The following is a 13634-nucleotide window of genomic DNA, read 5'->3' as shown; positions in this document are numbered from 1 at the left end:
ACCTGTTCCCAGGTGATTCCACAATGGAACACCATGCCATCTCCATCTCTATCGATGGTGCACAATTCCACCTTTATCCCACCACCCACTTCCTGCCCCCCTGGCTTCCCACCCTCCTTGACCCCACTGCTTGAGCTGGACGCCCATAACACCATCATTATGGGCAACTTCAACACCCACAACCCTGCGTGGTTCTCTGCTACTCATGTTGACCGTGCGGCTGCCTGAGGCGCAGTCTTAATCAACCAAATAGACTCCAGCCAGTTCATTCTCCTCAACCAAGACACCCCAACCAGGCTCCCGTTGCAAGGAGCCCCTTCGTCACCCGACCTCACCCTCATTAGGCCCCATCTGGCCCTAGAACACTGTCTGGACCTCACTTGCCCATCTCAACTCTGACTATCTTCCCATCTCCATCTCCTTGGACTCCCCCAGACTTACATCAACATCAGTCAAGCAGACTGGGAGGGCTACACTGCCGATACAGAGGCCACCTTTAGCGCTGCTGCTCCCCCCTCCTCCTGCTCCCAGGGAGAGATCCTCTTTAGAAGGATTCTCACCTTGGCGGCCTGCTGACACATCTCCCGTGGATGTAAAAGGGATTTCATTCTCAACCTCCCACCATCTGCCATCCCTCTCATTAAAGAGTGTGACAGAGCCCAAGCCCTGGACCCCAATCACCCCGGCCTACTGGACCTCAACAACAACATCTCAGCTGCCATTTCCACTCACTCCTGCACAACCTGGATCAAGAAAGTCCAGTCTACCAACCTGCAGAGGAATCCAGCCAAATTCTGGTCACTCCTGCACTCCCTCTCTGGCAAATCAGCCAGTCAAGCCCCCAACCAACCCATTTCCTTCAATAACTCTCATGTCACCACAGACCATATTACAGCCTCTTCATTCTGCCACCAATTTATGCTGGTTCCCCACCACCAACATGACCCCTCCTGCAGGTCCACCTACAGAGGCATCAAGCGCCGCAATCCTCTCTCCGACACACCCTGCGTTCACTCCGGTTCAAACCAGACCGGCAGTTTGGACCTCGGGTACCTCCACCGCCACCGGCCCGGACTTCCTCACCACCCTCCACCTCCATCATCTGGGTCCCAGAGGCATCCAGTACCTCACCAAACTTTTCAACCTGTTCCTTGCCAAGGCCAACATCCCTGCCATCTGGAAGTCAGCCACAATCATTGCCATCCCAAAGCCAGGCAAACCTCTGTCCATAAGCTCCTCATACTGACCCATCTCCCTCCTGTGCCCATCTGTAAAGGTGTTGGAGCATCTGCTCCTCCCCTCCCTCAATGCTGCACTTCCACTGGCGGACTCCCAGCATGGTTTCCGCTGTCTTCACTCCACAACATCTGCCCTACTTCCTCTAACCCAGGCCATAGCTACAGGCTTCAACCAGCCTTGCCCACCAACCAGGACAATAGCAATGGCCATTGACTTCAACAAGGCTTTTGACACCATGCCTCATGCCAATCTCATCTCTCACATTGCCTCCACTCCCTTCCATGTCAATTTCACCTGCTAGCTGATCTGCTACATCAGAGGCAGGTCAGCCAGGTGCTCCTACAACAGCTGCATCTCCTCCCCATGTCCGGTCCTCGCTGGAGTTCCACAAGGCTCAGTCATCTTCAACTCCTATTTTTTAGACTTCCCCCAGTCCGCCCCTCTAATCACCTCCTATGCAGACGATTTCACAGCCGCTGTGGGGGCCGTGCAGATTGCCAACGCGTCTGCAGTCCTCTCCTCCCACTCCTTGCATGTGGCTGCATGGGCTTGTCGGAAGGGGTTATCGGTGTCTATCCCCAAATCCCACACTACCCTCTTCACCTCTGGCACCCATCAATTACAAAAAGACCCTCATGTCAGCTGGGAGGGGTCTGACCTCCCACTTTGTCGAACCCTGAAGATCCTCGGGGTCACTTTCAACCCCCACTTCACCTTCTTGCCTTGCATCGCTGCAATATGCCAGAGAGCCTGCCCGTGCCTCAACATCCTCAAATCCCTTGCTGGAACCAGCTGGGAACAGCAGAAGGAAACCCTCTTGGTGACTTTCAAGGCTCTTATAAAGTCTCTCATCACTTATGCTGCCCCAGTGTGGTTCCCTAATGCCTCTCCTTTGGCAATCTCCAAGCTGCAAACCACCTAAAACTCTGCCCTCCACACAGCCACGGGATCTCTTATAATGGCCTTCGCTTCCCACCTGCACAGCGAAGCTGAAGTCTTACCCATTGCCGAACACCTCTCTTTACTCAGCTCACAGTTCCCTGCCAGTGCCCTTCATCTACACCATTCCAGCTACCCTATTATAACCCAGACATCAGGGCCCCATCCCATGAAGCACACGCTTCAGTCCCGCTTCCTCCCTTCAGTCTCTCACCTGCTGGAAGAGGGATCCCTCCCCCCCGACACCTACTCCGCTGCCCTCAGCAACCTGCACAGCTCCGCTGTCTCATCCTACCTGGCCTCAGCAGCTCCCAACAAGGTGTTGCTGACCCCTGCCCCCACTGTCTCATCCAGCAAGCTATCCCTCCCCAGGGTGGCCAGAAGCGCCCTTTCCCAGCTCCTCTCTGGCTACTCATCGCGACTCAATTCGTACCTTGCCCGCATCGGTGCAGCCAACAGCCCACTCTGCCCTGAGTGCGGCGCAATATACCACACCACCCATCACCTCTTCAGCTGCCCTTTGCATCCCACCTTGCTGACCCCACTGGACCCCTGGTCTAACCCTGGACCGACTGCGGCTTTCCTCTCCTTGCTCCCATCCTTCGCCGACATCCTTGGAGCGGAACCTCTGCTCCCCCCTCCCCCCAGAGCTGCCACCCCTTCGTGGGCGCCACCGAGCAGCAGTCCTTGGCAATTAACAACAACATGGATACGGTTATATCACATCAATAATACGGTAATGAATGAATAATGGTGACATCATATTAATAAAGGACAAAAAAGTAAAAAAAAAACAGAAATTTTCATTTATTCTACATCTACATCATCTACAATGAAAGACGAGGACTTCCGAGTACTGTTAGTAACGGATGAGTACAATATGCATGCTTCAAACATTTTAAAATTTAGTTTTATTTCAAGTGTCCCAGATTACCCCCTTTCCAGGGGTAATTTGGGACAGTTTTATTTTGCATCTGACACCTTACAAATAGCATATGGAATTTTCTAAGATGATGCCATTTGATAGCCCTTGCAAAGAGCTATAAAATGAGCATAAACTTGTTTATGAAATGTTTCATAGTAAGAAGTTATTAACAAAAAATGCTCAAAACCATCCCTTATTACCCCTTTTGATGGTAGTACAGAGAGAGTGTTGCAATAAAACACTGGTACATATATTAAGTTCACATCCTACATTGACAAAAATCGCTAGTTCATGAAAAAGGTAATCTGAACACAATCAAAATTGAAAACCTATCAGTTAACACCACTAAAATTTTCTACATTTACCAAAAAACTTTGAGCCTTAGAACGCTCCCATAGAATGGCATGACTCCCCCAACAACCGTACCTCATGCCCCCCTTTGCAGCTGTATTTCAAGTGGTGGTACTGCTGTTGTATCCTCACAACCCCTTTTACAGTTGCTCTTTCTTCAAAGCAGTTTTCACACACTACAGCAATGTCTCATGACCAGTCTAACCGTTGAATGTATGAAGACCATTTGAAATAGTGGTATGCAACTTTATAGTCAATATTACTCCAAGTTTGTTGCCGTACTGCGGTTGAAGATGACTGGGATCATACCGCTTCTTTTGATGAGAATTATGACCGTATCATATTGATGACCAGACTGAAGATAATTGTTGCTTGATGCTTGAAAACTTGAGTCTTCTGATAGCTGGTTTTTTAATCATTGTACAACTTGTGGTTCACTCGTGTTGTCTCACAACTGAGTTGCAGCTGTGTTGTTGATGTTGGCCGTACATTAAAATTTCAAAGTTGTGGCCATTCATTTTATACGTTCAACATACTTGCAGGAATCGGAGCTGCCTTGGTGAGTCTAAGTTTCTTGTGGCGGCCAAAGTTCAATAATGGCAAAACCGCTAGCCTCATGGCCATGGCTGTCACAACATCCGCAGACTGCAGACCGTAAATGCGTGACAGTCACCTCAGTGGAACAACCTTTAGTGTCAATTTTAAGGTCATTATATATGCTAGTGTTACCCAAACTCAAGCCTATATACCCTCAAAGTGACGCTGCAATGGTTTTGACTTCCACAACAGTTCCCTTTGATGGCCTTGCCATTCCAAAACTATATACAAACCCTTTGTCTCACAGTTTTCTTTCCTAACTTTGCAGTCAAGTGACATCCTGCCTATAATTGCTTAACATAGCTCAGTCTTTTTCCACATCACAACACAGCTATTTTCAATATTACAGTATATTATAGTCAGAATTAGGTACTCTTTATTCATGGAAGGTGCAATGCGTGCATTGGAGGTTTACTTCGGGATGTACACCAGTACGCCAGGGAAGAAAGTTTCCAGTATCCCTGCTAAAAAAACAAAAGTGCAACTCTAACTGATGTCTGATGATGGACTGAAATGCATGTGCTTTATGATCAATGTGACCAATGCCCAATGATCAACACTGATGCACGCACTTTATGATTGATGTAGTTGATGCCTGATGATCGAGAAGCATGAATGCATTTCACAATTGATTTGGCCAATGCCCAATAATTGATTCTGATGCTTCACGATCAATGGGCATATGAACAATAATCAGAGGCAGTGATCTATTGTGGCATGGGACTGCTACATCCCAAACAAATAGTAAGGAATCTAAGGAAACATCATAACATAGTACAGTATAACATAACATAACATAGTGTTACCGGAGGTTAAATTAGGCTACTGTTTAGCACAACCTTCATGTCTTTCTTTATCTGTAATCATATTTCTTTAGTTCTCAATCCAACTCAATTTAAATTATAGTCAAATGGGGTAAGACAGGATCGCAGCCTTCATGGGATAAGAAAGGACCGGCCCATGGCATGCATTCTAATTGCACTGAATTTAATTTGACAAAAGAATATGTTAGAGCAATCATTGCCTGTCATTTCAGTGCTTGTTTCAACAGACTTCTGCAAATAATGAATTTCTGGCTAATTTTCAAAGAAAACCTATGTAAAGAAGGGTCACAAAATAGTTAACCCTGTTTGGGAAATAAGCTCTGTCTAATGACAAAAAATTTTTTGGCCAGGTTTGTGGATGTAGGCAGGTAACCTCAAGTAATAAGCAACTTTTGAGACATACTAGGCATTCCTACCTGCTACCATCACTGCCTGACAACTATTCTAAAATGGGGTAAAAAAGGACCAGACATGGGGTAAGACAGGACCACTAAATGATCCTGTTTTACCACACAACTGCTCCTATCTTACCCCACAAATGGTCCTGTCTTACCCCACAAATGGTCCTCTTTTACCCCATAGTTTATCAAAAATAGCTTTTAAATGGATATATTATTGTGCATAAGTATACATGGAGTATTTTAGTCAAAATTTTCATCTTTTGCTTAAAATAACCATTCTAACTTGTTAGCTTTTTTAATAAGAAAACACATGACGTCTGACTCTTAAGTGATTATCCATTGGTTTTATTACCTATTTGATAAATTTTCAGACAATGACACTAATGGAATATACATGTAGCATTTGGCAGTGCTCTACAATGAACCAAAGCCAATCTACTATTACTATTCTTAACAAAGTTTTCTCATGGCAAAAACTCCAATGTGACTGATATTAGAGTTGACTTCCTGCAACACAAAACAGTAACAAGGGGTTGTTTAATCAAATAATGTGTTTCTAGATGGATAATATTGAATATCAGATTTATATTTTTACTAAAAACCTTGTAACATAAGAATTACCAGTTGGTCCTGTCTTACCCCAGCCTGCTGGGACCAGCTCACTTTTTTTTTATCTGTACAGAAAACTGGGTTGTATGCAAAAAGTCTGAGTTGTAGCTTTGAAGCCCATTGCATAACCACACCTTGTGGTAAGTTTTGGATTTTTTAGTTATTCATGGTATAGATGCTACATGCCTGTTAGTGATTTCGGTCCTGTCTTACCCCATCTGACTATATATAAATTCAATATTTTTATCCTTCCAGTGTAGATGACTAAAGTACAATTTGCAGACTTGAAGTAAAGTATCTTTCTTGAAGTATTTCTACTCAGCCTGGGCACTCAGTTGCACTGGTGAATGGCATAGAAATTTTTATCATTTATTCATTGATAATTTAGGTCAATTTTTGTCCTTGCTATTTTGCTAATTTCATTGATATTAACTTCTTGTGTTCCCTTGCATTTTACTTTGGTTGTGTTCACCTCTGACTGACATGATTTAGTTTGAAGAAGTTAATTTATCATATTGGATTATGATTATACTTGATTCCAGCATGCTATGTTCACAATTCATCTTGCGGTGTTCCTTTATTTATCTGTTCTCTTGTGATTCCTTTCAATTCAATCCTTGTTGAGTAGGTACTTATTAGTTTTAAATATAAATTCACAATATGGAGATGCGCTGCTACTAGTCTTATGGAGTTTAATGGTTCTTGCTTTGTTTACATTCTACATCCCATCAGGTTATCAGTCATTCATTATTTATATTTTTATTCTGTTCTTTCTGTTTGCAGTTAAATCTACTCATCTCCACCTGTCCATGCTCCTTACATCCAATTAACTAGCACATTTTCAGTACACTTTCCAAATTAATTCAATCAGTCTTTTGCAATTTTATTAAGTTGTGTGTTTATTTACTGTCCCATATTTTAATTCATTTTGCATTAGAACCAGTCTTTCATTTTCCTTCATTCAGAGTATGGTTGTTGCCAGTTAGTTGAACAAGCAGATAACAGGGTTATCTCACCTACAGCACAAGACATTTTAGACCAGGCAACAATAGCACAGTATAACAACAAAATGTAACACACTACATAGCACAGTATTGTTACACACATCACATAAACATAACACATTATAACACATCACAACACTTATAACAAATCTGAATATAATGCAACACATTATAACCTAGCATAATCTGTTGTTATATTTTCTTCTGTTGTGCTGTGTTAATTTGTGTTCTAATTTCTTTTGTTATGTTATGATGTATTCTATTATATTCTGTGTTTTATAATGTGTTCTGTTATATCATGTTGTGTTATACTGAAGGACTGGAAAAGTCCTATTTTTTCTGAAATATCACAGCTCTAATATGATATAATTTCAGTAAGTATGAAATTCCATGGCTATAATGTCATAATTTTTTTGTTTGATTGGAAAATCATTGTTTGCACTTTGCAAACATGTTGTTATCTAATATTTTCAACTTCCACAATCCACAGTATATATACTTCAATGCTCCTGCCTCCTGCCAAAATAACATGCAGAATGTAATAACATCAACAAAGAATCAACCCAAAATGTTTCCTTGAAGATCGCGTAGTTGCGGTCACGTCAGAGCAGACAGACTGCTATCACTTGTTCAGTTGCTGCTTAAGTGAAGACAAATGTTGGTGACTTTTTGGGGTAAAATTAGAGATGTTGCATAACATGTGCATGGCACTTGGTAAATAATAAGTTTGTGGCTTATAAATGGCTTTTCACAGCCAAGACATGGAATTCATGGCTCAAAGAAATGAAATCATGGCTGGCAAACCCATGAAACCATGGCTTGAAAAATCCAGCTGCAGCTTTTCAAGTAGATATTTTCCATGCCTGTTTTAATGTGCATTATATTTATAAGGCATTTAGAGTGCCACCATGGGCCGGTTAGGAAGAAGGGGGCGGTAGGGGGTACCAGCATTATCATACTTAGGAAATTGGTTTAAATCCTGAGTTATTGAGGAAATTAAAAATGAACTGATTCCAAAAAAGCTCTGGTTTGCCACCATGTTAATAATTATGTTTGAAAATTGAAACAATCATTATTACCATCAATTTTCAGAAAATTTTGCTTGATATTCCCTCTTCCTTTCAGAGAGACTATGACTATAGATTAAAAGCATTCATGTTTCATACAGATACCACTGAGCAGAGAGTGGATGAATATTGCAAGATCTTTGGCGATGCTTCAGTAGCAAAATTTACGCCTTCAGAAGATCTTGCTGACACATTTAGATTGAAATTCTTGCATTTAATACATTTGTCAGTCTTTGGCCAACTATTTATAAAAAAGTAAGGTTTCCAGGACGTTGGGTGGATAAGGATGCAGTGAAGCTTGTCCAGAAATCAGTTGCGATGAGTTTCCACCAAAATATCCTATGCAAATGTAAACGACAAGTTGACGATTGCATAGTTGCAGTCACATTAGAGCAGTCAGACTGCATTATCACATGTTCAATTGACAGTTGCTGTACAATCAGGAAGTTTTTAGGGTAAAATTAGTTATTTGGGGTAACATGTGTATGCAGCCTTGTAAATAACTTTGTGGCTTGTAAATATTTTTTCATTACTCAGCATAAATGGCTTTTCATTAAAAATTACCTGGCAATGCATCTTGAAAATGGTTGGCAACGCTTTGGGCTTAAAAACCCATATGGTATTGGTGATGCTGCTTCCACCCTCTGCACCCTGGTACAGATACAGTACCTAGGTATATTTTAAATGTAAATCAACTTGCATTCAAGGGTCAACAAAGTTTAAACATTAGATTCCTGGACTCCTGATAAAATTAGAACAAAATTTAATTCTCCTGATTTCTCCATAATATGTGTATCTCAGCAGCATAGTGACAGAGGAGAACATCTTTTTATTTCGGGGTCAACAAAGGTTTTCTAAACGAGAATTAAGCCCATGCTCTTACGCAAAAATGTTGGAACACTAATTTCAAATGGCAATTGTGCAACAACATTAAATAAAATAGATAATCTTATCACTTTCAACATTTTGTCAGACCAAGAAAGATTCTGATTGCTGACGTTTGGAGGGCTGACGCACGTCAACTAATCTTCATTGAATGCGGCTTGAGAGAGTTTTAACACCTAGATACTCACCTGACCAGAGCAGGATGTGCACTGAGACTAAATTGCTTACACACCATCAGCAGAGCTGCAGCTAGCCCTGTGGACAAGACATGCAGCGCACGTTCACTTGCTCTAGCTTCGAAGGCTTTAGAATCCGTTTAATTCCAAATGATTCTGAACAAAATTTATGATCTGCTTCTCTAAACCACAGAAAAATAACACCATTTCTCACTCCAAGAACCAATGGAAAAAATGATCTGATAGAAAATTTCTTACCCTTTACGATGAGCTAAGAATTTTGGTGTTTTTCATAACTTATCAACTATTTTACAAAAATGTCAACATTTTTCAGTAAAAATTGTTTGCCACTTGAGGCCTGAGCGAGCTCATTTTTGAATCTCTTGCAGCATGGAGCTTCTGCATGACTGCCTAGAGACGCAAACAGCTTTCAAAAATGTCATTTCAGAATTTTATTCATGGATTAATTTGAACATCATATACATTGATTCAGCATAGAAATATACACCAAGAAAAGCTTAGGTATTCATTCAAGCATTATCTATAAAATTATCTATCCAAAAATATGCTGTCAAGCAAATTCGTTTTTTCAGCATATTATATGATAATGATTATGGGTAAACAGATTCATTACACACTGTCATCATAATCATCATATATTTACCATAATTTTTTATGTACAATTCTCATCATTTCTTTGTTCACAAACGCTCGATTTTTATCGTATTCACTCATCCTCTATTGTTCACACGTTCTGCAGTGCCCCTAATTAACACATTCCCCATTATTCCTCTACTCTCATATTCTCTGTTCCCTGACATGGTCCCCGCTATTCCCTTACTCACATATTCTCTTATGCCTGCAATAAAATATTCTCTTATTCCTTTACCCACATATTCTCTGTTATGCCTTTAATCACATATTCTTTTGGTCTTTTCATAAATATTTTGCACTTATTCCTGTCGATTTCATTACTATACTATTACATAGCAGGTCATGTTTATTCAAATTCAAATGAATGACATTAATTTGGCAGTCCCATTCATTCGTTCATAAGAATATGGTGGATACTCCATAATCAAAGAAAAATGGCACTAACGGTTGCACGTATGCACATGAGGGCCCTTGGAGAAAGTTTCTATATATTGAGAACATGTAACATCATTTGAGAACGTATTAAAAATAAAAGGCAATGAAAAAGTTTCAGTTTTAGTCCACCCTCAACCAGCCTTGTATAGCTGACTGGAAGGCAGGTAGCAATGTTGCTGCCACAACATCGGCACTCAGGGAGTTCCATATTCTGATGGCCAAGGTGGGCGTAGGTGGACGTCGGTTCTGCTGTGTGGGACCTGCAACTTCTGTTGGTGCCCCTTTTTGTGCATGTGACTGGTTGGCACAATCCTGAAGGAGGTTGGACAGTGACTAGGCGATGCAGCATTTTGTAAAGCATGCATGCTTTGTCTGCTGTTCTCCTCAGATGGAGCTTCTTCAGCTTAAGTCTGGCTACCATCTCAGTGGCACTGGATGTGGGGCTAAAGTCTCCCAAAGTCTGCAGGCAGCTCTGCATTGTACAATCTCAAGGGAGGTTTTCACGAAGCTAATTACTGACCAGGTAAAAATTAGGGTTATTCTAGAATTCATTGTAATGGAGATGGAATGGAATGATATATTTATATTACATTAGTTTAGATTATGTTCATCATTTTGTGCATGCAATAATATTGCAATGTCAGGATCAGAACAGACGCACCCTGATGCTTTGCTATATTGCTCAGTGTTTTGGTTTACCGCTTTGACACTTTTGACACGAATTTTTTCACGGCCTTTCATAGCAGGCCTACTACGCATAAGAAAAGTGGTCTTGATCCACTTGGATTTTACCTAGCATGCTATGTGCTAATTTTTAGCAGGTTTTTCACGCATAACTTTGCCAAATCTAAACCCATCCTGAGCAAATTTAGGGAGAAGCTGCTCATTAACAATACACTACTGCGAGCTATTTCATAATTTTTTTACTTCATTTCTAGGTATAGCGCTAAAAGCCAAGTTCACACACACCTAACTTAGCGTTCCAAACCAGTGTTTGGACTGGAAAACCAGCTGAGAAAAACCATTAACAAGCTGTAGATGTTCTGCAATGTTAAGATTTGGCAACAGGACTAACAAACGCTGAAACCACTATAGTAGTTTATTTTGTATTGCAATTTATATTAATTAACAAAATAATAACTATAGTTGAAAGTAAAATTATGTTAATAAGTAACCTAACGTAATTAAATAAGCTTTAGAGTTCATGACATATGGCATTGAATATTGAACGCCTAAAGACTATAATGAACATTTCAAAACCATATTGTGTGTATTTTGACATTTATCTGAATTTATAACAATGTCTCCTTTCTCTTGAATTGACTTGAAATGAATGAATTACCCTAATTATTATTATACAAAGCATTTATTGTAGAGTCTGGTTCAAACAAACTTTGATGGCATGTTGCATATAAGATTAATATCAAGCAAAAAATAAATAGACACAAGCAAGGATGGGAATGGATAAAATGACTAAGCACTTGATTCATAGGCTCTATGAAATAGTTCTGTCTTTTGGCATTGACAAAACACCTGCAACAAAGGAGCTGGTGTAGCGGAAGCCGGAAGACTGTTCCAGGTTCCGGCAGTGGTGACCGGGAATGCTCTGTCGCTGACAGTAGATAGACATGTAGATGGTACATTGAGGTCCGCTGTTGATGACGAGAGCAATCGGCAGCCTCAGAATATACATCCTCAGACACTTAACAATGCCCAAATAAGAAAATTAAATAGGTAACTCATTGAAACCTCAAGGCAATGTTTATTGTTTATTATTGTTTATTTAGCAATGTTTATTATTTAGCCTGGGGTCATTTCTGCCATATTTCAGGTCCAGTAGGATTAATTAGTTTAATCAGCGTGCTAAATGCTAAGATTTAGCATGTCTTTCATGCACAATTTTGTCAATTAGAAGCATTTCTTGAAGTACTTAATAATGAGGCTATTTATTTAAAATACAATGTATAATGAAGGTATTACAATATACAATGGTTATTGGGATTATTTAGTCTGCTTTGTTTTCAAGTAGCGTGCTCAACGCTAAGTTTTAGCACCTCTTCCACGCTTTACCAATCAAGAGTTTAGCGCAATGAAGCGGACAGGAATAATTCCAACTACGATCATTCAAGCATGTCAATGCAAGCTACCTACATTTTAAATTAAGACCACGCTAGTTCAGATTTGATGAACTAATGCATGGCAAATGTGCTAGAAATTATCATTCAGCGCTACACTAAAAATTTTGGTGGCTAAAAAAATCTGAAGCTGCAACACCACAGGAGCGCTGCATCCCTCAGTGAGTGTGTCATAATGCCCCCGATCTCTGCCACGTCTTCGTCGTGGGGGTACCCTGGCCTACGTGTCAGCCGGTTACCCGGCATTCACGTGAGCCAGGCCAAACGGCAGAGGCCCCCCGCCCGGATCGCTACCGGACGGAGGCTCCTTCACTTTTTTCTGCTAAGGGCAGGGGAACCTTGGCCTCCTCTTCCCCCTACCCACACTTTTGGCCGCCTATCTTCCTAGGGGCTCCTTGTGCCCTGCTCTCCTCCCATCTCTTCTTCCTGCTTGTTCTTCTTCTCCTGGCCCAGGGTATACACCCCAACCCTGGCCCGCACCCCCCTCCTGCTTGGTCTGCTTTCTACCAGTCACATGGAGTGGACATTCGTTCTGGTGCACCTGGTGCGGTGCCTATATCCATAAGCGATGTTCCGGCCTGCGCTACATCAGACTCTACACCGAAGATTGGATCTGCCCTACATGCAGACGGTCTGTCCCGCCCCCAGCCAGACCCTCCTCCTCCTCCCCCTCCCACTCGCCCCCTGACCTCCCCCCCCTCCTCCCCGTCCCCCCCTTTGGCCCCCTCCTACCTTTGCCTCCTCCAGTTCAACTGCAACGGGATTCAATCCAGTGCGGTTGAACTGGCTACCTACCTCGCCTCCTACATGGCCACTCCACCATGGAGGCTATGGCAATCTCCATTCCCGTCAATGGTTCTCCTCTCCGCATCATTGTTTATGTCCCACCGGCCTCCTCCTGCCCCGCGGGATATTCCCCGGAACTGTCGGACATAGTCTCCTTACCGGGCAACTTTAACGCCCATCACCCTTCCTGGTTCTCCCACACGGACGACCAGAGAGCCGCAGCGCTTGGAGCCGCAGCGCGTGGAGCCGCAGTTGACAATATCGTTGCCAATTCCTCCCTCGCCTTCCTCAACGAGGATTCCCATACCCACCGCCCCTCACACGGCCCACCCTCCTCGCCGGACCTTGCAATCATCAGCGATCACCTTCTACTCAACACCTCCTGAACCCCTCAAGTTGCCCTGAACTCGGACCACCTGCCCATTCTGATTCACCTCCCTTCCTCCATCGACTCTTTGACCCCCAAGCTGCCCGCTCTTAAGTCAACTTCAAAAAGCTGACGGTCCCTCCCCCCACCTCGTGTGGCGGCGAGTCGACCTTGAGGGAAATCCTGATTGCTGCAGCCAGACAGCATATCCCTGCCAGCTTCCGCAAGGACTTCTCCCCC

Source organism: Hyalella azteca, unplaced genomic scaffold (assembly GCF_000764305.2).
Source record: "Hyalella azteca isolate HAZT.00-mixed unplaced genomic scaffold, Hazt_2.0.2 contig6947, whole genome shotgun sequence".
In the NCBI taxonomy this organism is placed as follows: Eukaryota; Metazoa; Arthropoda; class Malacostraca; order Amphipoda; family Hyalellidae; genus Hyalella; species Hyalella azteca.
The sequence above is the reverse complement of the archived record's forward strand: the minus strand, read 5'-3'. Positions refer to the sequence as shown.